Genomic DNA, 27604 nt, shown 5'->3' with positions numbered 1-27604 from the left:
ATCGTGGTGGGTATTTGCTACCGGGGAGCGCTCGGTGCCTGCAGTGCCGGGAGGAGGCTGCGGGCGCCGCTGTTGACCGAGGAGGAGCGAGAGGAAGGCCGGAGCGCTGGAGGCAGCCCCGCCCGCTGCGGGCCGGCTGTGTCGGTCTCTCGCTGTGTGTGTCGGCGGGCGGGCGCTGTGCGAGCGTCCCAGCGGTGCGGAGCCGTGGTACGGCGAGGCGGAGAGTCCGGCGGCAGCGGTGACTGGGAGCTGTCGGTGGGGTCGCGGCGGCGATGTGCTCGGCAGGGAGGCGATGGGGCTGGCGGGAGCGAGCCGTGCTGTGGTGCGTGCTGGTGGCGGCGTGGGAGGCGGCGTGGGGGCAGCTGCGCTACTCGGTTCCCGAGGAGCTGCCCAAGGGCTCGTTCGTGGGCGACGTGGCCAAGGACCTGGGGCTGCAGCTGCCGGCGCTCCGCGACCACGGCATTCGAGTTGTCTCCGAAGGTAGGACGCAGTATTTCTCTCTGCACGGGAAGACGGGACATTTGGTGACGGTGGAGCGGATAGACAGAGAGCAGCTATGCCGGCTGGTGGAGAAATGCGTGCTGCGCTGTGAGGTGATCGTGGAGGGGGACATGGAAATCCACGAAATCGAAGTGGAAATCAGGGACATTAATGACAACGCCCCCAGCTTCAAGGAAAGTGAGCTGGAGGAGAGAATAAGCGAGACGACAGCCCCGGGATCGCGGTTTCCCCTGGCCAGGGCTCACGACCCGGACTCGGGCCCGAATTCCCTGCGGAGCTACGAGCTGAGCGGCGACGAGCACTTCTCGCTGGCCGTGCAGGCGGGCCCCTCCGGGGCTCAGCGTCCCGAGCTGGTGCTGGCGAAGGCTCTGGACCGTGAGGAGGCGGCGTCTCACGAGCTGGTGCTGAGGGCGAGCGACGGCGGCGAGCCGGTGAGGACGGGCACGGCGCGGATCCGCGTGGTGGTACTGGACGCGAACGACAACGCGCCCGTGTTCAGCCAGGCGGAGTACACAGTGCGTGTGCCGGAGGACGTGCCCGTGGGCTCGACACTCGTCACTGTGACGGCCACCGACGCCGACGAGGGGATGAACGGTCAAGTTAAATACTCGATGAAGAAAGCGGCGGATATCACACCGGATGTATTCCAGGTGGACGCGGAGACAGGAACGATAGCGCTGTTGCGGAGCCTGGACTTCGAGGAAGGCGACTCGTATGAACTGGAGGTGCAGGCACGGGACGGAGGACAGCTTTTCGACACTGCGAAAGTCTCGATCACGGTGACAGACGTGAACGACAACGCGCCCGAGATTTCGGTTAGGTCGTCGCTGAGCGAGATCTCGGAGGACGCCCCGTCGGGGACGGTGGTGGCCCTGCTGCACGTGCAGGACCGCGACTCGGGGGCCAACGGCGAGGTGCGGTGCTCGCTGGACGAGGGGCTCCCGTTCCGGCTGCAGAGCTCGCGGGGCAGCTACTACCGCGTGTTGACGGCGCGGGAGCTGGACCGGGAGGAGGTGTCGGAGTACAACGTGACGGTGCGGGCGGCGGACGGCGGGTCGCCGGCGCTGTGGAGCAGCGCGGTGCTGTGGCTGCGGGTGCTGGACGTGAACGACAACGCGCCGGTGTTCGCGGAGGCGAGCTACAGCGCCCGGCTGTCCGAGAACAACGCGGCGGGCGCGCTGGTGCTGACGGTGCGCGCGGCGGACGCGGACTCGGGGCAGAACGCGCGCGTGCGGTACCGCTTGTCGGAGGGGCGTGTGCGGGGCGCGCCGCTGTCGTCGTACGTGTCGGTGCAGGCGGAGACGGGCGCGCTGTACGCGCTGCGGTCGTTCGACTACGAGGAGGTGCGCGAGGTGTGGCTGTGGGTGCGGGCGGAGGACGGCGGCGCGCCGGCGCTGAGCAGCAACGTGTCGGTGCGGGTGTCGATCGTGGACGAGAACGACAACGCGCCGCAGGTGCTGTACCCGCCGGCGGCGCCGGGGGCGGGCGTGGAGCTGGCGCCGCGGTCGGCGGAGCCCGGGGCGCTGGTGGCCAAGGTGGTGGCGGTGGACGCGGACGCGGGGCAGAACGCGTGGCTGTCGTACGAGCTGGCCAAGGCGCCGGAGCCGGGGCTGTTCCGCGTCGGGCTGCACAGCAGCGAGGTGCGCACGGCGCGCTTCCCGCTGGCCCGCGACGCGGCGCGGCAGAGCCTGGTGGTGGTGGTGAAGGACCACGGGCGGCCGGCGCTGTCGGCCACGGCCACGCTGACGGTGGTGCTGGCCGAGAGCGTGGCCGAGCTGCTGTCGGAGCTGGGCAGCGCGGCGGCGGCGGCGCCGGGCGAGCCGGCCGGCAGCCTGACGCGCTGGCTGGTGGTGGCCGTGGCGGCCGTGTCCTGCCTCTTCCTCGCCTTCCTGCTGCTGCTGCTGGCGCTGCGCCTGCGGCGCTGGCGCTGGCGCCGCGAGCAGCTGCTGGCGGCGGGCAGCGGCGCCTTGCGCGGCGTCCCGGCCTCGCACTTCGTGGGCATCGACGGCGTCCGCGCCTTCCTGCACTCCTACTCGCACGAGGTGTCGCTCACCGCCGGCTCGCGCAAGAGCCAGCTCCGCTCGCCGGGCGACAGCTGCTGCGACACCCTCCCGGCCCGCCCGCCGCCCGACGAGCCCGCGCCGCTGCTCGGGGAGGACCCTGCGGCCGCCCGCCGCGCCGACCCCGCCCCTCCGCCGGTGAGTTCCTCTGGCCGGGCTTTCTCTCCCACGCGTCCCTACGCTTCTCCCCTCCCCTTGCCCCGCGCTGTGTCCTGCATGGGGAGGCTTGCTTACAAGGAGTTCTTTAAGCTTTCAAGAGGGAGGAGCCTTGCTTTAAGGAGGTTCACGACGTGCGGTGTGCTTCTCCTGGCTTTCTTTTATTGGAGTCTCAATTTCTTTTTTGTTTTCCATTACCTTTCCTCCGTGCACGAAGATAAGGCGGGGCATAGCTACCTGTACAGAGACTCTGTGTGTTGGCGCCTATTGTTCACGTAGGTCATTTTCTGGAGCTTTCATCAGCCTTCTACCTGGTGTGGAAGGCAGGAGAAGTGAGGGTGCTTTGGTGTTCTGTCCTTTCTCCGGTAGGGGAAGTAGATGTAAAGCAGCTATTAATGCAGTAGAAGAGGTGGATGTATGTGTGTGTCATTTCTGTGCTTTCAAACCTCTCAGGAAATGTGCCCTCCCTCCGCCCATATGTCCATGGCCTGATGGTGGTAGTTATTTCAGGGAAGTGGTGTGGGGAACTGGTCTTTTGAGAAGACGTTCATGCAGATCACGCTTGTCAAGGATCACCACGCAAGCTGTGAAGGGTTGGAGATGAGAGCTGTGGGAGCTGTGTGTGAGGAGCTGTTGAATTAGAGAAGAGATACGTTTTGCTCCTTTCCCTGTTCAGTGCCTAGCTATGGTTTCATGCAATATGAGTTTAATCTTCCTACAAGATTTTTGCCTAAAACACATTGTTGTCACTTTTTTGGGGAGTCCTCTGAGGTTCTTCCTTTGTGTTTCCAGTTTGTTGTGACGGTCTTAATTGACAGCTGTTGTTGTGGTCCTGTGCATTTTCCTTTTCTTATTGTCCAAAGAAATTCCTTGGAGAAATGTTAAATGTGTCTATGTTAAAATGTTCCTGGAATAAGTGTTTTTGCTCACTAAATACACATGGTAAGAGTTGATAGACCTCATGGTAAAGGACAAGCTGTCTATGAATCTTTTCTTTGGGTAGGGTCTACATACATATGATGAAAATCAATGGCAACGATGCAATCTGTGAGGAGTTATTAATGGCTCTTGCTCATAGGAAGCAACTGCTGATGTTTTGTGAGGATTAGAGAGGTGTGAATGTAGAGAATGGGAGGGTATTTTTGTCAGGAATTTCTGGGTGTGGAAGCTACTCAATTTGTGCACTGTGATGTAGGATGCAGCTTTTGTTGTGGATGGTAGATATTGGGTGTAGATGTAAACATTGCATTAACAGTGCCAGAGTCATGTTCCATCCAAATTGTCCATGTGCTGAAGAATGATGATGTCTTTGAGCTGATACTGCTGACTGAGTCTTTAACTGAGCTGCATATCGCCTATGGCCTTTAGAACATTTTGTGTTTCTTCAAATGAGCGTGATGAGCAGAGAAGTCTCTAAGCGTATGTCTGTTTTGTGACCCTTCTTCTCTTTGAGGAGAAGTTGTGTGGGAAACATTTACTTCAACGATGTCTGTTTGAAAACCTTGCTTCCCCTTCCATGATATTTGAGCACACTGAGGCGTTCTGTGTGCACAGAGACAGGGTGGGTGGAAGACTTCACTGTGGTATGGTTTGAAATGTCTAAAAGGTAGGTGCCAATATTGACTTTCTCCAAGTTGTTATGTGGGTGCCATAGTTGTGTTCCTGTGTATTTTCTTATTGTCCAAAGAAATTCCTTGGGGAACAGTGGCTACGGTCTATTTTGCGCATTCCAGGGTGATCCTCGCATGTACTTGTAACCAGCTAAGTACCCATCTCATGTATCTCCTACAGTTGACGTTATCTGAACTGTTAAGATATGATGCCTTCACTTCTGCAGGTTTCCTATTCCTTCCTTGTTTTGTTTTTTTTTTTGTTATGCTCTAAAGCTGGCCCTCCATTAGTCTGATAGTCCTTTAAAAGTAGAGATCTGTGAAAATTATCACTCTGGGGGAGCAGTTTCCATCCATACATTGAAGGATACAGCTGCCAAGACTGTAGACATTGACAAAGACATTGATCTACTTCTGTTTCCCCAGAATGTTGCAGAGTGAAATGCTCTTCTGCCTGTGCCTGATTCATGGCCCAAACATTGGGTATAGGCCATGGTTCAAGTAAAAGCTGTGTATGCAGAGCAAGGAGAGTGAGAGCCTGGCTTCCAACCAGGAAAGTAGGTGGGTCAGTGTGTTTTTGTCTTGGCCGATGGTTTGATCTCATGGTTGGTGCATAGGTCTGTGCCATTCATGGTGTGATCCTGGATTTGCTGTCCAGAAAGGCAATGGTAATCCTCTGAGAAGAAAGTATTTGAGCACAAGTGTGTACCTAGAAGGATGGTGTATGGGTGGAATGGCTTCTAGTTGCTGTGCAAAACGTCAGCCAAAGTAGCATTGTGTGTCAGTGCCTCTTGCCAATTAAAAGGCTCTGAAGGAAACCCGCTAGTCATTCATGGTTGGAGAGAAGACTTGGAGGAGATATATTGGAGGGTGAGCAGTGGAAGAAGAGTTGCTCATTTCCCTACTTGTTGTTGTAACTTGTAATTCACACAGTTGCAGTACCATGCATAAAACTTGAGTTGCTTCTGCTCCATGTGTGTCCTGTTTGTGGCTGTGATAGAGCTAATTTTCACCTGATCTGTGAGAGGAGGTGGAGCTGGTGGCACCTGTGTCTGGAGACACAGGTGGTATAATTGGCTAATTAGCCAGAGCTGGGATAGTTCACCCAAATTAGCCCAAGGGCTCTTCCATCCCATGTGACCTCCTGGTCAGTGCCTAAAGTGGGGATGGTGGTGAGGGTCAGGTTTTGCTGCTTGGGAGCAGCATTTTGAGAATGGTGTACCTCCCTTCTTGGTGTGGTTGTAGTGCATTATCCTTGGGTGATGAGAAGGTTCACGGAGAACGTTGGATCTTTCTGGAAGGAAACGGGTGACCTTGTTACCCAGGAGATGGAGAAGGCTGAGGAGCTTAATAACTTTTTTTTTTTGCCTCAGTGTTCACCAATAAGGACTCGAAACCACCCAAGTCGCAGAAGGCAAAAGCAGGGACTGGGAGAATGAAGAATCACCTGCTGTGCTGGAAGAGCAGGTTTGCGAATACCTGAGGAACTTGGAGGTCTACAAGTCCATGGGATGTGATGAGATGCATCTGTGCGTCCTGACGGAACTGGTGGATGAAGTTGCCTAGATGCTGGCCATCATCTTTGAAAAGTCGTGGCAGTCTGATGAAGTCCCTGATGACTGGAAGAGGGGTAACATAACCCCCGTTTTTATAAAGGGGAACGAGGAAGACCCAGGGAACTACAGGCTGATCAGCCTCACCTCTGTGCCTGGCAAGGTAATGGAGCAGATTCTGCTGGAAACCATACTAAGGCACATGGAGAGCAACAAGGAGATTGGTGACAGCCAGCATGGCTTCACTAAATGCAGATCCTGCCTTGTATGAAGGGGTTACAGTATGGGTGGACAAGGGAGAAGCAACTGCCATCATCTACCTGGACTTGTGCAAGGCATTTGACACTGTTCTTCTTTCTAAACTGGAGAGGCATGCGTTTAACGGATGAACCACTCAGTGGATAAGGAATTGGCTGGATGGCCGCACTCAGAGAGTGGTGGTCAACGGCTCAATATCCAGGTGGAGGCTGGTGATGAGTGTCATTCCCACTGATGAGTGTCAGTTTTGGGCCCTGTTCAACATCTTTGTCGGTGACATGGACAGTGGGATAGAGAGCAAGTTCACTGATGACACCAAGCTATGTGGTGTTGTCGACACACTGGAGGGGAGAGATGCCATCCAGATGGACCTTGACAGTCTGGTGAGGTGGGCCCGTGCAAACCTCATGAAGTTCAACCAGACCAAGTGCAAGGTCCTGCACGCGGGTTAGGGCAATCCCACGCACAAATACAGGCTGGGTGGAGAATGGATTGAGAGCAGCCCTGAGGAGAGGGACTTCGGGATGATGGTGGACAAGAAGCTCAACATGGGCCAGCAATGCGCCCTTGAGGCCCAGAAGGCCAACCGTATCCTGGGCTGCATCAAGAACAGCATGGACAGCAGGTTGAGGGAGGTGATTCTGCCCCTGTACTCTGCTCTGGTGAGACCCCACCTGGAGTACTGTGTCCAGTTCTGGAGCCCCCAACACCAGAAGGACATGGACGAGTTGGATAGGGTCCAGAGGAGGGCCACAAAGATGATAAGAGGGCTGGAGCACCTCTCCTATGAGGACATGGTAAGAAAGTTGGGGCTGTTCAGCCTTGAGAAAAGGAGGCTCCGGGGAGTCCCCTATATAGGGGGTGTATAGACCTCCTATATAGGGGTCTCCCAGTACCTCAAGGGGGCCTCCAGGAAAGATGGGGAGAAACTCTTCAGGAGGGCCTGTTGTGACTAGACTAGGGGTAATGGTCTTAAAACAGAGTGAGACAGCTTTAGATTAGATATAAGGAAAAAAGTTTTTACACTGATGTTGGTGACGCTCTGGCCCAGGTTGCCCAGAGAGGTGGTGGATGCCCCATCCCTGGAAATATTCAAGGCCAGCTTGGATGAGTCTCTGAGCAACCTGATGTGGTTGGAGATGTCCCTCGTCCTTGCAGGATGATTGAAGTGGATGACCTTAAAAGGTCCCTTAACGATTCCATGATTCTGTGATATGTTTTTTCATGTTACAAGAAGGTCAGAAGGAAGCCTGCAAGGTGTGTAGAGTTGGAGAGAAGAGGGTGAGCTCTGGTTGGGAGGCTAGAGAAGAACAGGTGGTCATTTCCTTGCTTGTCATAGCGAACACAACTGCGTACCTAGTGGAGTACCATGCAGTTTCAGTTGCTTCTGCTCAGTAAGGTTGCCCTAAGAATTGTTATTGCACCCGATTTTTTTTATTTCTCTATGTTTCTAACTCTTGCCTTGCTTGTTTTCATGAGCTTGTTGCTCGACGTCAGGGTGTCTGATTGAATGGGGAAGGTGCCATCTGTTCCAGCTGTCAGACTGCAAGGCAGTTCCCATGCACACCTTTGATGTTTACAACTGTAAAGAGGAAGGCTTTTCTAGACCTATGCATGATCGCAGAGGCACACTGGTCTGCAGTGTAATGAAGCAAGCCCATCTGTAGTGCCATCCTGAGAATGCAGAGTAGCCCTCAGCTCAGCTAAGGATTCCGTGACCAGTCTAGCAGTCAGTGGGAGAATGTGTGCAGTGTGTTCCCCAAACTATGCTGGAAACTGGAGAGAGATGAGTTAGACAGGTGATTTGGCTGTTAGGTCGATGAGGACTTGGCTGGACAGCTACGTAATATCAGTGGATCAATGTCCACCTGGAAACCAGTAATGCGTGGTGCTCCTCTGGGGTCCATACTAGGACTAGTACAATTCAGTATCTTCATCAACCACAGAGTGGGATTGAGTGCACCCTCATCAAGTTTGCAGACGATACCAACTGAGTGGTGCCATTGATTAAGTAGAGAGAAGGAATGCCATTGAGAGGGACATTGATAGGCTTGAGAGGTGGGCCTGTGCAAACCACAAGGCCAAGTGCAAGGTCCTGCACCTGGGTTGGGGTAAGCCTCAATACCAATACTTACTGTGGGATGAATGGATTGAGAGCATCCTTGCAGAGTAGGACTTGAGCCAGCAATGTGTGCTTGCAGCCCAAAAACCCAATCGTGTCCTGAGCTGCTTAACAAGCAGCATGGCCAGCAGGTTAAGGGAGGTGATTCTCCCCTGTGTTAGTTTTATCTAGTGAGGGGGAGCTACGGTTGCAGCTTCTTGAAGAAGGTATTGGAAGTTGTTTCCCCTTTGTCCAGTGTACTCAGACAGGCCTATGGCGGACCTGCTGCTGGCCACGGCCAAGTCAGTTGGTAGCAGAATGTTCCGTGATAACACCTCTGTGTATTTAAGAATGGGAAAAACAGGGAAAAAAAAAAGGAGAAGAGATGATATGAAGAAGCTGAAGCAGAGGGCAGAGAGGGGGAGGTGGAAACCTTGTGGGCCTTGTGGCCCTCACCATGTTGCCACCCTCTGGGCAGCCACCTGGGCTGATTTGGCCTGGCCTGGCTTCAAGAAGTGGTAAGACGTGGAGAGAACCTGAGAGGCATCTGCCTGCTGATTGTGAATAATTTTTTTTTTTTTTTTTTGTGAGAGGAAGGGCTGCAGACACCAAGGTTCAGTGAAGAAGGAGGCGGAGGAGTAATGCTGCTCCTGGCCAGAATTCCCTTGTACCCTGTGATGAACACCATGGTGAAGCAGGTTGTCCCCCTGCAGCCCATGGTGGACCACTGAGGAGCAGATATCCACCTGCAGCACATGGAGGACCGCATGTCTGGGTAGGTGGTTGCCTGAAGGAGGCTGCAGCCCATGGAGGGCCCATGCTGCAGCAGCCATTCCGGAGGGACTCCACCCTGTGGAAAAATGACCCATGCCAGAGCTGTTCCTGAAGGACTGCAGCCCGTGGGAGGGACCCCAAGCTGGAGCAGGGGAGGAATGTGAGGAGTTCTTCCCCCAAGGAGGAAGGAGCGGTGTAAAGCAACAAGTGATGAACTGACCATAAGCTCCAATGCCCTCTTCTTCCCTGTGCCACTTGAGGCAGGAAGGAGGTAGAGGTAATGTTCAGCCCGGGAAGAGGGAGGGGTGGGGGGAAGTTATCTTGTTCTCTGTCTCATTATCCTGCTTTGGTTTTAGGAAGAAATGAATAGTTTTCTACAAGTCGAGTCTGTTTTGCACATAACAGTAACTTTAAACATCTGTCCCTGTCCTTATCTAAAATCTTGAGTGTTTTTTTTTTTCTTACATTATCTCTCCCTATTCCCTTGGAGGGTGTGAAGAGTGAGAGAGAGACTGCGTAGATTGGTCCTGAGTGGGGCTAAACTATGCCATTCCCCTCTGCTAAACCTTTGTAAGACTCTGCCTGGAGTATGCATGGATCTCTGGAGCCCCCAGTATATGAAAGACAGGAACCTGTTAGAGCAGCACCAGAGGAGCGCTACAGAACTGTGAAAGGGCTGTGAAGAAAGTTGAAGAGAGTTGAAATTCCTCTGCCTGGAGAAGAGAAGGCTGTGCAGAAGACTGCAGCTTTTGAATAGATAAAAGAGGTTTATATAAAAGACAGAGAATGGATTGGAGGCAAGGAAGAAAAGTTTTATGATAAGGGTGGTGAGACAATGGAAGACGTTGCCCAGAGAAGTTGTGGATGCTCCATCATTGGAAGTGCTCAAGGTCAGGGTAGGTGGATGGGTAGGCGGCATGTTAGAAGAATTGTTGAGAGCTGATGATTCTTTCTTAAAATGAACCCCTCTTCTACATAGTCTGGAATGAAACTTCAAGGCTGCACTTGTAATATGAAACCTCTGTTATGTGCAGGTGCACATAACATATGGATAGGTCTTTGAGGAGCCTGATCTGCTGAAGGATGTCCCTGGCCATGGTGGATGGGTTTGACTGGCTGGTCTTCAAAGGTCCCTTCCAATCCAAACCATTATTTCATTCTACAACAGACTTAACGTGGCTTTACACCTTTCCATCGTGAGCCCCTCAAGTATAGAGACGCAAAAGAAGGAACTTCTGTGAATGAGAAAAAAAAACTAATAAAGGGTTTTCTGTTATCTTAGCATACAGCTATACACGTTACCGTTTGGGGGATAGATTACTGAGTGTAATCATTCTTCTGCCTAACGGAAGAATTGATGGTGAGACAAACATCAGAGTATTGCATGAGGAAAATGAAGGAATGTCGGGAAGCTGTACAGGTTTGGTAGATCTGACATGAAAAGATTACAATGGCTTTTGTTTTTCTGTTTGTGATTACTTATTGACAGCTGCGAGAGGAGCGCTTCCTGGTGGGCATTTGCTGCCGGGCAGCGCTCGGTGCCTGCAGTGCCGGGAGGAGGCTGCGGGCGCCGCTGTTGACCGAGGAGGAGCGAGAGGAAGGCCGGAGCGCTGGAGGCAGCCCCGCCCGCTGCGGGCCGACTGTCTCGGTCTCTCACTGTGTGTGTCGGCGGGCGGGCGCTGTGCGAGCGTCCCAGCGGTGCGGAGCCGTGGTGCAGAGAGTCCGGCGGCAGCTGCGGCGGGGAGCTGCGGCAGGGCCACGGCGGCGATGTGCTCGGCAGGGAGGCGGTGGGGCTGGCGGGAGCGAGCCGTGCTGTGGTGCGTGCTGGTGGCGGCGTCGGAGGCGGCGTGGGGGCAGCTGCGCTACTCGGTTCCCGAGGAGCTGCCCAAGGGCTCGTTCGTGGGCGACGTGGCCAAGGACCTTGGGCTGCAGCTGCCGGCGCTCCGCGACCACGGCGTTCGCATCTTGGAGAGAGGTAGGACGCAGTATTTCTCTCTGCACGGGAAGACGGGACATTTGGTGACGGCTGAACGGATAGACAGAGAGCAGCTATGCCGGTTGGTGGAGAAGTGCGTGCTGCGCTGTGAGGTGATCGTGGAGGGGGAAATGAAGATTTATAAAATCGAAGTGGAAATCAGGGACATTAATGACAACGCCCCCAGCTTCAAGGAAAGTGAGCTGGAGGAGAGAATAAGCGAGACGACAGCCCCGGGATCGCGGTTTCCCCTGTCCGAGGCACACGACCCGGACTCGGGCCCGAATTCCCTGCGGAGCTACGAGCTGAGCGGCGACGAGCACTTCTCGCTGGCCGTGCAGGCGGGCCCCGCCGGGGCTCAGCGTCCCGAGCTGGTGCTGGCGAAGGCTCTGGACCGTGAGGCAGCGGCGTTTCACGAGCTGGTGCTGAGGGCGAGCGACAGCGGCGATCCGCCACGAACGGGCACGGCGCGGATCCGCGTGGTGGTGCTGGACGCGAACGACAACGCGCCCGTGTTCAGCCAGGCGGAGTACACAGTGCGTGTGCCGGAGGACGTGCCCGTGGGCTCGACCCTCGTCACTGTGACGGCCACCGACGCCGACGAGGGTCTGTATGGGGACGTGAAATACTCCTTCAAGAAAACGTCTCACATGGCATCGGAAACTCTCCAGCTGAATTCCGACACGGGAGCAATCACGCTGTTGCGGAGCCTGGACTTCGAGGAAGGCAACTCCTACGAAGTGGAGGTGCACGCTTGGGACGGCGGCGGCCTTTCCGACACGGCAAAAGTCACGATCACTGTGACAGACATTAACGACAACGCGCCTGAACTGACAGTGTCGTCGTCGCTGAGCGAGATCTCAGAGGACGCCCCATCGGGGACCGTGGTGGCCCTCCTGCATGTGCAGGATCACGACTCGGGAGCCTACGGCGAGGTGCGGTGCAGCATCGTCGGGAGCCCGCCGTTCCGGCTGGAGAAGTCGTTTGAGGACTACTACCGCGTGTTGACGGCGCGGGAGCTGGACCGGGAGGAGGTGTCGGAGTACAACGTGACAGTGCGGGCGGCGGACGGCGGGTCGCCGGCGCTGTGGAGCAGCGCGGTGCTGTGGCTGCGGGTGCTGGACGTGAACGACAACGCGCCGGTGTTCGCGGAGGCGAGCTACAGCGCCCGGCTGTCCGAGAACAACGCGGCGGGCGCGCTGGTGCTGACGGTGCGCGCGGCGGACGCGGACTCGGGGCAGAACGCGCGCGTGCGGTACCGCTTGTCGGAGGGGCGTGTGCGGGGCGCGCCGCTGTCGTCGTACGTGTCGGTGCAGGCGGAGACGGGCGCGCTGTACGCGCTGCGGTCGTTCGACTACGAGGAGGTGCGCGAGGTGTGGCTGTGGGTGCGGGCGGAGGACGGCGGCGCGCCGGCGCTGAGCAGCAACGTGTCGGTGCGGGTGTCGATCGTGGACGAGAACGACAACGCGCCGCAGGTGCTGTACCCGCCGGCGGCGCCGGGGGCGGGCGTGGAGCTGGCGCCGCGGTCGGCGGAGCCCGGGGCGCTGGTGGCCAAGGTGGTGGCGGTGGACGCGGACGCGGGGCAGAACGCGTGGCTGTCGTACGAGCTGGCCAAGGCGACGGAGCCGGGGCTGTTCCGCGTCGGGCTGCACAGCGGCGAGGTGCGCACGGCGCGCTTCCCGCTGGCCCGCGACGCGGCGCGGCAGAGCCTGGTGGTGGTGGTGAAGGACCACGGGCGGCCGGCGCTGTCGGCCACGGCCACGCTGACGGTGGTGCTGGCCGAGAGCGTGGCCGAGCTGCTGTCGGAGCTGGGCAGCGCGGCGGCGGCGGCGGCGGCGCCGGGCGAGCCGGCCGGCAGCCTGACGCGCTGGCTGGTGGTGGCCGTGGCGGCCGTGTCCTGCCTCTTCCTCGCCTTCCTGCTGCTGCTGCTGGCGCTGCGCCTGCGGCGCTGGCGCTGGCGCCGCGAGCAGCTGCTGGCGGCGGGCAGCGGCGCCTTGCGCGGCGTCCCGGCCTCGCACTTCGTGGGCATCGACGGCGTCCGCGCCTTCCTGCACTCCTACTCGCACGAGGTGTCGCTCACCGCCGGCTCGCGCAAGAGCCAGCTCCGCTCGCCGGGCGACAGCTGCTGCGACACCCTCCCGGCCCGCCCGCCGCCCGACGAGCCCGCGCCGCTGCTCGGGGAGGACCCTGCGGCCGCCCGCCGCGCAGACCCCGCCCCTCCGCCGGTGAGTTCCTCTGGCCGGGCTTTCTCTCCCACGCGTCCCTACGCTTCTCCCCTCCCCTTGCCCCGCGCTGTGTCCTGCATGGGGAAGCTTGCTTACAAGTAGGCAAGGCTTCGTTCACAACATGCGTGGTGTTCTGATTTCTCTCGGTCCTGGGACGTGAACCTGGGATTGTTGCTCAGCGTTATAGTTGTTGTCTGAAGCAGAGAATGTGGATCTGCAGTAGGCTGGAAGTTCGTTTGAGTGAGGTTTCCTCTTCTTATCTCTCGCCACGTCTTTTCTCATTCCCCCCCCCCCAACATGTGTAATTCCATTATCCATGTCACTATTAGCTCTTTTGAAAGGATGTATTGCATTACTAGGAAAAGGAAGTTTGCCTTTTTACCAGGGTCAGATGTCTTTCCGACAGGAATTTTACTTGGGTAGGATGAGATTGTCTTTAAATGAGCTGTTAATAGCCCCATCACTTTCCGTAATGTGTTAATTACTACTTTGTACTTTTTCTACGCTTGTTTCTCATAATTACCTGCTCACGCTTGTAGTAGCACTTGATCTACTATTGTTTGTTACATATTATTTTTGAAAGCAGTGTGTGAGGAACACACTACTATGTTTTCTTAGGAGCAGTATCTGTTACAAAGGTTGTCTTCTTTTTCTGTGCTACTTACGTGCTTGTGAGCAGTTTTACTTGAAGGATGGGATTGTTACACATACAAAAATATTTTTATCATGAATGGCTTGTTAGTTGTGGTGTTTTTTTTTTCTCAAGTCCATCTCACTGAATTATCACTCTTCCCTAGTTATATATCTTTTTCACTAAGCAATAATGATAAGTATGAATGTAAGCCATTATTGGAAATGAACATAGAGCTGCCTGTTCCTGTTTTGGAGTGGGTCTTGTTCTTGTCTCCTGTGTGCAAGTTCCTTACACAGCGTGTTTCTCAGCCAGTAGTGACAGCAGTGGCAAGTTTGTGTACCAGAATGCTGTGTGTTTTCCACATTGGAGGTAACTCTTTGCTTCCGGGAATTTCTTCAGTTGAGAATTTCCAAGCTCCAGATTGAAAAAGAGGGGGCAAGAGGAGCAAAATTGTTTGTTGCTATGTGTTAAATTCTAAAATCTGTGAGCATACATGGTGATCCACTGCTGTGCTCTTCCAAAGGTGAAGTGGACTCACCAGAAGAACTGGCTGTTCCCAGACTGTGCTTATAGACTCTGTAAGCCTCTTAGACCTTCAAACTGTGGATGAATTTGTAGAAAGTGGAGAGTATTGCAGCGGTTTCTGCTGGGGTGCCTTACAGATGGCATGGCACTTCAAGAGATGTGAAGCTATTCTTGCTCTGAAGGGTTATTCCTTTGTGCCTTGTGTGTCAACTTACAGTTCGTTTCCTATCGTTATCCCTCGTGTAGCAGCACTTGATCTTTCGACGCTAAGTACTTAACATCAATGGAAATGGTGCGTGAGGAGCAGAGTAGCATGGTATTACAGGTTAGAGAGGTGTTTTCTCTTTCTGTGCTCCTTATCAGCTGTTGAGCACATCCAGAGTCTTCCTCCACCTGGGATGATTTTGTGAGAATGACCTTGTTTTCCTCGCAGGAGTCTCTTCACCCAGAAACCTTGTGGTCCCTCCTGACAAAGGTGGGGTAATCTCCGATACATCATTACTGAACTATGGGCACATCTCATCTTCTTTGCTGTTTGTCATCGTGTCTTTTAGAGGGAGGTGTAGTTAGAGGTAGCAATGTGGCCGAGGGGCTGGCAACTGGCTGGCAATATGTCCCACTGAGCCTAATGCTGATACAATTTTCGATTTTGCTGGGCAGCATTACCCATAGTACTGGACTATTAGACATGCACAGGTATATTTATTGTGAAGGGCTTATTATTTGAAGGTTTTCCCAACAGTCTGTCATTTGTTGCTCTATTTACCACTATTGTCTTACAACACAGAGTTTTCATTTAACGTTAATTACTTGAAATGCATGTAAGCAGTACCTTAGTAATGCAACTTCTAACTTTTACTCTTGGGATTTTTTTTTCCATCTTTTTTCTACAAGTCTCTGTGTCTCCTGGGAAAAGCAACCGATACGTTGTATACAACTTGGGCATCACGATGGAGGAGTGTACCGCTCCACTTTACAATTTTCAGAATAGCACACTGGCAATTGAAGGATCCTGGGCGCATGGGTACCTTTTTGCTGTGCATCCATGTTCTCAGATCTACTTAATTACCCTGTTTATTGAAGGAAAAAAAAAAAGCAATTTTGAAAGAGAGATTTTCATAGGTCTGTGTTCCCGAGCAAGAAATTATGGCGAGCTTTGTAATCTGTAAAACTAAGAGCATACATCGATATTGATTCTCAGTAACTCTGACATGTATATAAAATGAAATTTATATAAACAAGCATTTCCTGAAAGCAAACAGTGGCTGTGGTGCTTCTATTTTCCAAGAGCTTCTCCTTGGAAGTACTGTGTAGCTACTTATCCTCTGAAGTACCGTGTAGCTGTTCTTTCTTGGAGCAAAAAAAATACCCAAATACCCGAGCAGAGACCCCGCAGCAGAATTAGGAGCTGTTGGAATACACCAGCCACCTGCTGCCCTGCTGGTATCTACCTGTTCTGAGTTGAGCTGCGTTGTACGATGTCCGTGCGCTCCTTCGCTGCTCTGCAGCACGTTCCTCAGCTGGCCTTTTCCTTCCCACTGCTGAACGGCAGGAAACTGTTCCTTCTGCGCTGCCCGATTCCCGCAAAAACGGAGCCCCGAGGCCGGGAGCAGCAGCTGCCGGGCAGCCCCGGCCGGGGCTCTGCCAGCCCGGCCATCAGGCGGCTGCAGTGGCGCCGCGTCGCCTCCGGGTGCCGCTGTTGGCCAACGCGGAGCGGCGCTGGAGCTGCAGCCGCAGCCAGATCCGCCGCGGCGTCCTGCCCCCGCAGGCTCCTCGCTCGCGCGGTGCCGGCCAGAGCGGCAGCGGCGCGGGCAGCAGCGGGGAGAGGAGCAGCGGCGTCCGAGCCGGCGCGGAGCTCGCTGCCCTTCGGCGGCCCCTGCGCTCGCTGCGGAGAGCGGCAAGCGCTGCCGAGCATGGCGGGCAGGCAGAAGCGGCGGCGAGCAGCCGGGCGAGTGCTGCTGGCCGCGTTGCTGCTGGGCTTGTGCTGCCGGGCGGCGGCGGAGCGGATCCGCTACGCCATCCCCGAGGAGCTGGGCAGAGGCTCGCTGGTGGGGCCGCTGGCGCGGGACGTGGGGCTGAGCCCGGCGGAGCTGCCGGCGCGCAAGCTGCGGCTCAGCGGCGAGAAGCAATACTTCGGCGTGAGCGGGGAGAGCGGGAACCTGTACGTGAGCGAGAGGCTGGACCGGGAGGAGATGTGCGGCGAGGCAGCGTCCTGCTCCATCATCTTGGAGGTGTTGGTGCAAAACCCGCTGAACGTTTTCCATGTCGAGGTGGCCATCCAGGACGTCAACGACAACGCGCCGCGTTTCCTTAAGGACAACATCCACTTCGAAATCATTGAATCTACCCCTGCCGGCGCCCGCTTTGCCGTGGGTGCCGCTGAGGACGCGGACGTAGGGAGCAACTCGCTGCAGGTATACGAGCTGGAGGGCAACGGGCACTTCGCGGTGGAGGTGAAGGAGAGCGAGGAAGGCAGCAAGTTCGCGGAGCTCGTGCTGCGTCGGGCGCTGGACCGGGAGAATAAGAGCTTCTTTCGGCTAGTGCTGACGGCGGTGGACGGCGGGGAGCCGCCCCGCAGCGGCACCGCCCAGCTCTGCATCAACGTCACCGACGCCAACGACAACCCACCCGTGTTCGCGCAAGAGCGGTACCGCGCGAGCCTGCGCGAGGACGCGCCGCCGGGCTCGACGGTGCTGAACGTCTCCGCCTCTGACGCCGACGCCGGCAGCAACGCCCGCATCACCTACGGGTTCGGGAAAACGGCGGCCAAGGTGCTTGAGAAGTTCGTGGTGGACGCGGAGAGCGGGACGATCGCGCTGCTGGAGGCGCTGGACTTCGAGGACACGCGAGGCTACACGCTGCTGGTGGAGGCGAGGGACGGGGGCGGTCTGGTGGCGCACTGCAAGGTGGAGGTGGAGGTGCTGGACGTGAACGACAACGCGCCCGAAATCAGGGTGCTGTCGGTGTCGAGCCCGGTGCCCGAGGACGCGCCGGTCGGCACGGTGGTGGCCCTGCTGAGGGTGAGCGACCCGGACTCCGGGGAGAACGGTGAAGTGTCGTGCGAGCTGTCGGGCGAGGCGGCGCTGTCGATGGTGGCGTCGTCGGGCGGCTCGTACAAGGTGGTGACGGCGAGCGCACTGGACCGGGAGCAGGCGGCCGAGCAGCGGGTGACGGTGGTGGCCAGGGACCGGGGCATCCCGTCGCTGTCTAGCCGCATGGCGCTCGTGCTGGAGGTGTCGGACGTGAACGACAACGCGCCGGTGTTCGAGGAGGCCGCCTACAGCACCTACGTGGCGGAGAACAACGCGGCGGGAACGGCGGTGCTGCACGTGCGCGCGCGGGACGCGGACGCCGGTGCCAACGGGCGCGTGAGCTACTGGCTGGCGGGCGGCAGCGCGGGCGCGGCGCCGTACGTGTCGGTGGAGGCGCAGAGCGGCGCGGTGTACGCGCAGCGCTCGTTCGACTACGAGCAGTGCCGCGAGTTCGCGGTGGCGGTGCGGGCGCAGGATGGCGGCTCGCCGGCGCGGAGCTCGACGGCGACGGTGCGCGTCTTCGTGCTGGACCGCAACGACAACGCGCCGCGGGTGCTGTGGCCGGCGGCAGGCGCGGGGGCGGTCTCAGGAGAGGCGGGGTCGGCAGCAGCCTCGGCCCCGTTCGAGGTGGTGCCGCGGTCGGCGGAGCCCGGGTACCTGGTGGCCAAGGTGGTGGCGGTGGACGCGGACGCGGGGCGCAACGCGTGGCTGTCGTACGAGCTGGTGCAGGCGCCGGAGCCGGGGCTGTTCCGCGTCGGGCTGCACAGCGGCGAGGTGCGCACGGCGCGGGCCGTGTCGGAGAGGGACGCGGCGAAGCAGCGGCTGGTGGCCGTGGTGAAGGACCACGGGCAGCCGGCGCTGTCGGCCACGGCCACGCTGCACGTGGTGCTGGCCGAGAGCTTGCAGGAGGCGCTGCCGGAGCTGAGCGAGCGGGCGGCGGGCGCCGACTCGCCGGCGGAGCTGCAGTTCTACCTGGTGCTGGCGCTGGCGCTCCTCTCCGCCCTGTTCCTGCTCAGCGTGGCGCTGGCCGTGCTGGCGCGGGTGCGCGGGGCCGGGCCGCCCGCCGTCCTGCGCTGCCTGGGCGCGCAGCGCTTCTCCGTGGCCGGCGCCGCCTTCCCGGCCGACTTCTGCGAGGGCACCTTGCCCTACTGCTACAACCTGGCCGTGGCGCCGGGCCGCGCCATGGCAGAGGCCTCTTGGCTGCCGCCGTCGCTGCCCAGCCTGCCCGCGGAGGAGCTGCTCAGCGGGGAGCCCTGCGGGAAGCGGAGCCCGAGCAGCAGGATCTGCGCGGGAGAGCCGCCCGCGGACCCCGACGCACCGCAGGTCTGTCAGCCCACGCGTTCTCGTTGCTTGTCTTGAACCTTTCTGGAACCCCGTCCTCTTTGCCGTGGGTTTTCCTTGGGGGGGTGTGGATGTGGAGTGCTGGTGTGTGTCTCCGTGAAGGAACGAAAGATCGGGGTGACTGCCTTCTGCTCACACTCCAAGTCCCTTCCACACTCAGAGCAGGCAGTTAGCCGGTGTGCTCCTTTGTTCTTAAGTGGTTACAGGTTCAGTTTCAACTGACAGGTTTTGTCGACAACTCTTGTGCTGTCGAAAACCATATAAGGTATTAACGGTGACTGCTTACTGTGTAGAATGAGACCCAATGATTGTGTGTGACAGGCTCGGGATTGTCACATGGTGTTGGAGATTTTTCCTTCCTAAATGCTTCTTTTTGCAAACTGGTGTATTTGGACCTTATTGCAAACCCCATTGTGTGTGGCTTGATGCATTGAGAAGTTATAGATGTGTGGGCTACAAGATAGGCACAGGACCCAACACAGATGTATCTCTTCTTCTTGCTGCACGAGCAAAGCCATTTTCCCTGCAGTTTGTGGGGAGCCAAGCAGATGATTTGTGACAGTGCTTCCTGCCTTCTGGGTATCTGTAGTACAACCAGTGGAAAGTGATCCAGTGACCTAGAGCCTGAAAGCGGGGTGGGTGGCAGAGAATGGTGTTGGAGCAGTACAATTTTCTCAGAAATGCCTTCTTCCCTGACTTCATGCCGAGAGAAGACTCAGAGGAGGTATGTCGGAGGATGAGCAGTGGAATAAGAGATGCTAATTTCCCTACTTGTTTTTGTAACCTGTAATTCACACAGTTGCAGTACAATGCATAAAACTTGAGTTGCTTCTGCTCAATAAGTGTCCTGGTTGTTGCTAGGATAGAGTTAATTTTTTATAGAGCTGTGAGAGGAGGTGGAGCTGGTGGCACCTGTGGCTGAGGACAGAGCTGGGATAATTTACCCAAACTAGCCCAAGGGCTATTCCATCCCATGTGACCTCATGCTCAATGCCTAAAGTGGGGATGGTGCTGAGGGGCAAGTTTTACTGCTTGGAGGGAGATGAGCATGAAGCTGCACTATTGTACTGTAAATTACATGCTTCAGTATATTGTTACAGTTTTGTTTTTTTTTTTTTTTTTCTTCCATCTCTATTTTCTCTTCCTCTGTTGCTCTCTTCAGCATTTTTTATTTCAACCCCCGGAGTTTTGCCTTTCTTTCTCGATTCTCCTACTCATCCTATGGAGAGCGGACTGACGTGGAGGAAGTGGGTGAGGAAATGTGTGGTGTTTTAGCTGCTGGATGGTGCTAAACCACGACAATGAGATTGATATAAGAAATGTTATTCCAGCTGATCCATTCATTTCTGTATGTTTGCTATTCTTGCCTTCCTTGTTGTGATGAGCTACAGCTAAACCTGAGGATGTCTGGTCAAATGGGTAAGGTCATATCTGTTACCATTTTGGAGGAAGGCAAGGAAAATGCAGGATATGGCCCACCTCTTCCTTTTCTTGAGTGTTGTTTTGCAGCAAATGCTACTTCAACCACCTAAGACACAATTGTATGGGTGAGAAAATGAAGCAGAAGCTGAAAGAGTATCAGTTGTAATTTCTTTTAAAAGTTAGCTTGAGAAAGTGGTGCCTGATGCGGCCTTTAAACTTACAGCTTGATATTTGTGGGAGATAGTAAGCGATGTGTTACAAAATTTGTTGAGAGGTGATGACCATTTCTTAAAATCAACCCCACTTCTTTGTAGTCTGGAGTAAGATTTTAGGGCTGCACTTGCAATGTGAGACCTCCATGACTTGCAGGTCCTCTTAAGGGTGAATTTCTACACCTGCAGTGAAGAGTGAGCCAACTTCCCAGTGAGTTTCTCTGACATCTCTTTATCTTCTAATGTTTTCTTGCCTTGCTTATCTGATTTATGTTTTGTTTTTTCTTTACGTAGTCTACTCGGTATGTAGATTTACATTAAATTCTCTGCATAGCTTCATTTAGTAAGGCGTCATGTACTCGTGCTTCTTGCTCATGCTAAAATGGCTGTGAAAGTCAGGAGATGCAAAAGTATCTTTGTTTTCTGTTATTGTTGTGGGGAATAGGTGTAAACATGACCTGGGTAGAAGTCGCGTCCCTTTGGACCACTGTAAGTGATAAAAAAGAGGAGGAGATTCTCCCTAAGCCATTAGTTTGACCTGTTCTCTGTTGGGTGATCACTGCTGTTTTAGCTTGGCTGTTTCTCTTCTGTGTGCTTTAGAATCCTTCTCTTTCTTCTGAGAATGGTGGTGAGGAGAATAATGCACCTCCCTTCTTGGCGTTATCCTAGTGCATTATCTTCAGGTGATATGTTTTGTCAGTTATAAAAAGGTCAGAAGGAAACCTGTAAGTTCTGTAGAGCTGGAGAGAAAATGAGGAGTTCTGGTTGTGAGCCTATAGAAGAAGAGATTAAAATTTCCTTGCTTGTCATTGTGAACACAACTGCGAGCCTAGTGGAGTACCATGCAATTTGAGTTGCTTCTGTTCAATAAGGTTGTCCTAAGAAATAATATTGCACCCAACTTGTTCATTTCTGTTAAGTTTCTAACTCTTCCCTTGCTTGTCGACATCAGCTTATTATTCACCCTCAGGGTGTCTGATCAAATGGGGAAGGTCCCATCTGTTCCAATTGTCTGAGTGTAGGGCAGTTCCCATGCACACCTTTGATGTTTACAGCTGTAAAGATGAAGGCTTTCCTAGACCTATGATTGGCTGTTAGATGGTGAGGACCTGGCTGGATGGCCATGTACTAAAAGTTAGTGGATCAGTGTCCACCTGGAAACCAGTAATGTGTGGTGCGCATCCAGGGTCTATACTGGGACCAGTAAAATTCAGTATCTTCATCAACCACAGAGTGGGATTGAGTGCACCATCACCAAGTTTGCAGACGATACAAACTGAGTGGTGCAGTTGATTGAGTAGAGAGAAGGGATGCCATTGAGAGGGACATTGATAGGCTTGAGTGGTGGGCCTGTGCAAACCACAAGGCCAAGTGCAAGGTCCTGCACCTGGGTTGGGGTAAGCCTCAATACCAATACTTACTGTGGGGTGAATGGATTGTGAGCAGCCTCGCAGAGCAGGACTTGAAGTAGGACATGAGCCAGCAACGTGTGCTTGCAGCCCAAAAACCCAATCGTGTCCCGAGCTGTGCAACAAGCAGCATGGGCAGCAGGTCAAGGGAGGTGATTCTCCCCTGTGTTAGTTTTATCTAGTGAGGGGGAGCTATGGTTGCAGCTTCTGTAAGAAGTTGCTAGAAATTGTTTCTCCTTTGTCCGGTGGACTTGGCCGGGCCTACGGTGGACCTGCTGTTGGCCAGGACCAAGCCAGTTTGTAGCAGAATGTTTTCTGATAACACCTCTGTGATAATGTATTTAAGAATGGGAAAAACAGGAAAAAAGGAGAATAGATGATGTGAAGAAGCTGAGTGAGGGCAGAGATGGGGAGGCACGAGCCTTGTGGGTCTTGCAGCCCTCACCCTCTGGCCTCCCTCTGCGTGGCTGTCTGGACCAGATTTGTCCCTGCCCAGTGGCAAGAAATGGAGAGGGGATGTGAAGAGAACCTGCGAGGTATCTGCCTGCCGATTGGAAAGAATTTTTTTTTTTTTTTTTTTTTTTGTGAGAGGAATGGTTGCAGACGCAAAGGTCAGTAAAGAAGGAAAAGGAGGAGTAATATTGCTCCCCGCAGAAAATCCCTTGCAGCCTGTGGTGAAAAACATGGTGAGGTAGACTGTCCCCCTGCAGTCCATGGAGGCCCACTGTGGAGCAGAGATCCATCTGTAGCCCATGGAGAACCCCATGTCTGCGCAGGTGGATGCCTCAAGAGGGCCTGTGTAGATCGCTGAGTGGGGCAGCCATTTTGGAGGAACTGCACCTTGTGGAAAAATGACCAACACCAAAGCAGTTCATGAAGAACTGTATCATATGGGAGAGACCCCACACTGGAGTAGGGGAGGAATGGGAGGAGTTCTTCCACTGAGGAGGAAGGAGCAGCATAAAGCAATGTTTGATGAACTGACTATAATTCCCATTACCTCTTCCCCTCTGTGCGGCTCGGGGTTAGGGGGGAAGGAAGTATAGATGATGTTAAGCCCAGAAAGACGGAGGGGTGGGGGAAGTTATCTTGTTCTCTTTCTCATTATAGTGCTTTGGTTTTAATAACAAATAGTTTTCCCCAAGTCGAGCCTGTTTTGCACGTAATGGTAACTTTAAGAATGTCTCTCTGTCCTTATCTCAAATCTCGAACTTTTTTTTTTTTTTTAGCTCTCCCTATTCTCTTGGAGGGTGGGGGGAGTGAGAGACTGTGTAGATTGGTCCTAAGCGGGGCTAAACTATGACATCCCCTCTCTACTAAGCCTTTGTGAGACTGCCTGGAGTATGCATACAGCTCTGGAGCCTGCAGTACATGCAAGACATAGACATGTTAGACCAGCAGCAGAGGAGGGCTGCAAAACTGTGAAAGGGCTGTGAAGCAAGGCTAAGAGAGTTGAAATTCATCTTCCTGGAGAAGAGAAGGCTCTGCAGAGACCCTATTGCAACTTTGGAATTGATAAATGAGGTTTATAAGAAAGATGGAGACAGGGTTTTTTTTTTACCAAGACTTGATGTGACAGGAGAAGAGGCAACGAAGAGTTTGGATTGGAGGTAAAGAGGAAATGTTTTATGATATGGGTGGTGAGAAAATGGAACAGGTTAACCAGAGAAGTTGTGGATCCCCAAAAGAGGAAGTGCTCAACGTTTGGTTGGACAGGCCTTTGAGCAGCTTCCTCTGTTGAAGGATGTTCCTGCCTGTGGTGGAGGGGTTGGACTAGCTGGTGTTCAAAGGTCCCTTCCAACCCAACCCATTCTTTGGTTCAACTTTTCCATTGCGAACACCTCAAGTAAGGAAATGCAGAAGAAGGAGGTTCTGTGAATCAGAATCAAAAGAATAAAGGCCATTCTTCTATCTTAGCATGGAGCTATACACATTACCCTTCGCGGGATGCACTTCTCTGTGTAATTGTTCTTTTCTGTAAAAAAAATAAACTGACGCTGGCACAAACGTCAGATCTATACACGTTACCGTTTGGGGGATAGATTACTCAGTGTAATCATTCTTCTGCCTGAAAGAAGACTTGACGCTGGGACAAGCGTCAGAGCGTTGCATAAGCAGAAGGAAGGAATGGACATTACAAGATTGCAACGGCTCTGCTTTTTTCTGTTTGTGATTACTTATCGATAGCTGCGGCAGGAGCATTTCCTGGTGGGCATTTGCTGCTGGGCAGCGCTCGGTGCCTGCAGTGCCGGGAGGAGGCTGCGGGCGCCGCTGTTGACCGAGAAGGAGCGAGAGGAAGGCCGGAGCGCAGGAGGCAGCCCTGGCCACTGCGGGCCGACTGTCTCGGTCTCTCGCTGTGTGTGTCGGCGGGCGGGCGCTGTGCGAGCGTCCCGGCATTGCGGAGCCGTGTTGCGGCGAGGCGGAGGGTCCGGCGGCAGCTGCGGCGGGGAGCTGTCGGCGGGGTCGCGGCAGCGATGTGCGCGGCGGGGAAGCGCTGGAGCAGGGGGGAGCGAGCCGTGCTGTGGTGCGTGCTGGTGGCGGCGTGGGAGGCGGCGTGGGGGCAGCTGCGCTACTCGGTTCCCGAGGAGCTGCCCAAGGGCTCGTTCGTGGGCGACGTGGCCAAGGACCTGGGGCTGCAGCTGCCGGCGCTCCGCGACCGCGGCGTCCGTGTTGTCTCCGAAGGTAGGACGCAGTATTTCTCCCTGCACGGGAAGACGGGACATTTGGTGACGGCGGAGCGGATAGACAGAGAGCAGCTGTGCGAGAGTGTGCAGCAATGCGTGCTGCGCTGTGAGGTGATCGTGGAGGGGGAAATGAAGGTTTATAAAATCAAAGTGGAAATCAGGGACATTAACGACAACGCCCCCACCTTCCGAGAGGCAGAAACACAACTGAGAGTGAGCGAGACCACAGCCCCGGGGTCGCGGTTTCCACTCCGGGATGCGCAGGACCCAGACTCGGGCCCGAATTCCCTGCGGAGCTACGAGCTGAGCGGCGACGAGCACTTCTCGCTGGCCGTGCAGGCGGGCCCCGCCGGGGCTCAGCGTCCCGAGCTGGTGCTGGCCAAGGCTCTGGACCGTGAGGCAGCGGCATTTCACGAGCTGGTGCTGAGGGCGAGCGACGGCGGCGATCCGGCGCGTACGGGCACGGCGCGGATCCGCGTGGTGGTGCTGGACGCGAACGACAACGCGCCCGTGTTCAGCCAGGCGGAGTACAGTGTGCGTGTGCCGGAGGACGTGCCCGTGGGCTCGACCCTCGTCACTGTCACGGCCACCGACGCCGACGAGGGGCTGAACGCAGACTTGAAATACAGCTTCCATAAAATTTCAGACCGGGCGTCGAAACTTTTTAACTTGGACTCTGAGACAGGGGAAATTTCCCTTAAGGAGAATTTGGACTTTGAAGAGATCTCCTCATACGAACTGGAGGTACAGGCACATGATGGAGGAGAGCTTTTCGACACAGCGAAAGTCGTGGTCACAGTGACAGACGAAAACGATAATGCGCCTCAGATCTCGTTGCGGTCGTCGCTAAGCGAGATCTCGGAGGACGCCCCATCGGGGACCGTGGTGGCCCTCCTGCATGTGCAGGATCGCGACTCGGGAGCCTACGGCGAGGTGCGGTGCAGCATCGTCGGGAGCTCGCCGTTCCGGCTGGAGAAGTCGTTTGAGGACTACTACCGCGTGTTGACGGCGCGGGAGCTGGACCGGGAGGAGGTGTCGGAGTACAACGTGACGGTGCGGGCGGCGGACGGCGGGTCGCCGGCGCTGTGGAGCAGCGCGGTGCTGTGGCTGCGGGTGCTGGACGTGAACGACAACGCGCCGGTGTTCGCGGAGGCGAGCTACAGCGCCCGGCTGTCCGAGAACAACGCGGCGGGCGCGCTGGTGCTGACGGTGCGCGCGGCGGACGCGGACTCGGGGCAGAACGCGCGCGTGCGGTACCGCTTGTCGGAGGGGCGTGTGCGGGGCGCGCCGCTGTCGTCGTACGTGTCGGTGCAGGCGGAGACGGGCGCGCTGTACGCGCTGCGGTCGTTCGACTACGAGGAGGTGCGCGAGGTGTGGCTGTGGGTGCGGGCGGAGGACGGCGGCGCGCCGGCGCTGAGCAGCAACGTGTCGGTGCGGGTGTCGATCGTGGACGAGAACGACAACGCGCCGCAGGTGCTGTACCCGCCGGCGGCGCCGGGGGCGGGCGTGGAGCTGGCGCCGCGGTCGGCGGAGCCCGGGGCGCTGGTGGCCAAGGTGGTGGCGGTGGACGCGGACGCGGGGCAGAACGCGTGGCTGTCGTACGAGCTGGCCAAGGCGACGGAGCCGGGGCTGTTCCGCGTCGGGCTGCACAGCGGCGAGGTGCGCACGGCGCGCTTCCCGCTGGCCCGCGACGCGGCGCGGCAGAGCCTGGTGGTGGTGGTGAAGGACCACGGGCGGCCGGCGCTGTCGGCCACGGCCACGCTGACGGTGGTGCTGGCCGAGAGCGTGGCCGAGCTGCTGTCGGAGCTGGGCAGCGCGGCGGCGGCGGCGCCGGGCGAGCCGGCCGGCAGCCTGACGCGCTGGCTGGTGGTGGCCGTGGCGGCCGTGTCCTGCCTCTTCCTCGCCTTCCTGCTGCTGCTGCTGGCGCTGCGCCTGCGGCGCTGGCGCTGGCGCCGCGAGCAGCTGCTGGCGGCGGGCAGCGGCGCCTTGCGCGGCGTCCCGGCCTCGCACTTCGTGGGCATCGACGGCGTCCGCGCCTTCCTGCACTCCTACTCGCACGAGGTGTCGCTCACCGCCGGCTCGCGCAAGAGCCAGCTCCGCTCGCCGGGCGACAGCTGCTGCGACACGCTCCCGGCCCGCCCGCCGCCCGACGAGCCCGCGCCGCTGCTCGGGGAGGACCCTGCAGCCGCCCGCCGCGCCGACCCCGCCCCTCCGCCGGTGAGTTCCTCTGGCCGGGCTTTCTCTCCCACGCGTCCCTACGCTTCTCCCCTCCCCTTGCCCCGCGCTGTGTCCTGCATGGGGAAGCTTGCTTACAAGTAGGCAAGGCTTCGTTCACAACATGCGTGGTGTTCTGATTTCTCTCGGTCCTGGGACGTGAACCTGGGATTGTTGCTCAGCGTTATAGTTGTTGTCTGAAGCAGAGAATGTGGATCTGCAGTAGGCTGGAAGTTCGTTTGAGTGAGGTTTCCTGTTCCTATCACGAGGCTGTTCGTTTCCTGTTTTGTTCCCTAACATGTGTAATTCCATTATCCATGTCACTAGCAGCTCTTCTGGATGTATTGCATTACTAGCAAAAGGAAGTTTGCCTTTTTACCAGGGTCAGATGTCTTTCCGACAGGAATTGTACTTGAGTGGGATGATATTTTCTTGAAATGGAGCCTTAATGCCCTCATCTGTAACTCAGCTGCTTGTGGTTTCTACACCTCTCAGCCTTTCTTTTTCTCCATGTTGACATGGTGAGAAACGAAATGTCTTCGTATTCCTCATATTGCCACGTTTGTGTGCCAGGTGGAGGAACGGTCTGGGCAAGAACTGGTCCCTTGTTGATGCCTGAAGATGAGACTGTGAGAAAGTCTGTGGGTGGCTGCGTGTGAAAGGCTACTGGAGGAAACGGGAGATTTTTTTTTTTGCTGATTCCCAGTTTTTTAGTGTTGACTTATTGAAAACGAAGTAGCATGGGTCTTGACTACAAAATAAATGCTATGGGAAAATCCATACAAGGACGGAAGGGGAGACATACTAGGTGCAGGGAGAGATGTCAGGAGGAGAATATTCCACCTAAGCAGATGTTCACTGGCCCAGTCTCTCCTAGAGGACCTTTCTTCTTTTCCTTTTAGACACATTCAGAAGACC

The 27604-nt window shown here is 56.0% G+C and overlaps 4 pseudogenes; all 4 read left to right on the top strand.

Annotated features, from left to right (window-relative positions):
• Nucleotides 1-272: 272 nt before the first annotated feature.
• Nucleotides 273-3095, top strand: LOC147598944 (protocadherin gamma-A5 pseudogene; annotated as a pseudogene).
• A 6753-nt stretch (nucleotides 3096-9848) lies between these two features.
• On the top strand, nucleotides 9849-14938 carry LOC147598943 (protocadherin gamma-A5 pseudogene; annotated as a pseudogene).
• Nucleotides 14939-15850: 912 nt separating this feature from the next.
• On the top strand, nucleotides 15851-18763 carry LOC147598942 (protocadherin gamma-B5 pseudogene; annotated as a pseudogene).
• A 5410-nt stretch (nucleotides 18764-24173) lies between these two features.
• Nucleotides 24174-27298, top strand: LOC147598941 (protocadherin gamma-A5 pseudogene; annotated as a pseudogene).
• The last annotated feature ends 306 nt before the right edge of the window (nucleotides 27299-27604 follow it).

The sequence above is a fragment of the Chlamydotis macqueenii genome, chromosome 14, assembly GCF_036417535.1.
Source record: "Chlamydotis macqueenii isolate bChlMac1 chromosome 14, bChlMac1.mat, whole genome shotgun sequence".
NCBI lineage: Eukaryota > Metazoa > Chordata > Aves > Otidiformes > Otididae > Chlamydotis > Chlamydotis macqueenii.
The sequence above is the reverse complement of the archived record's forward strand: the minus strand, read 5'-3'. Positions and strand labels throughout refer to the sequence as shown.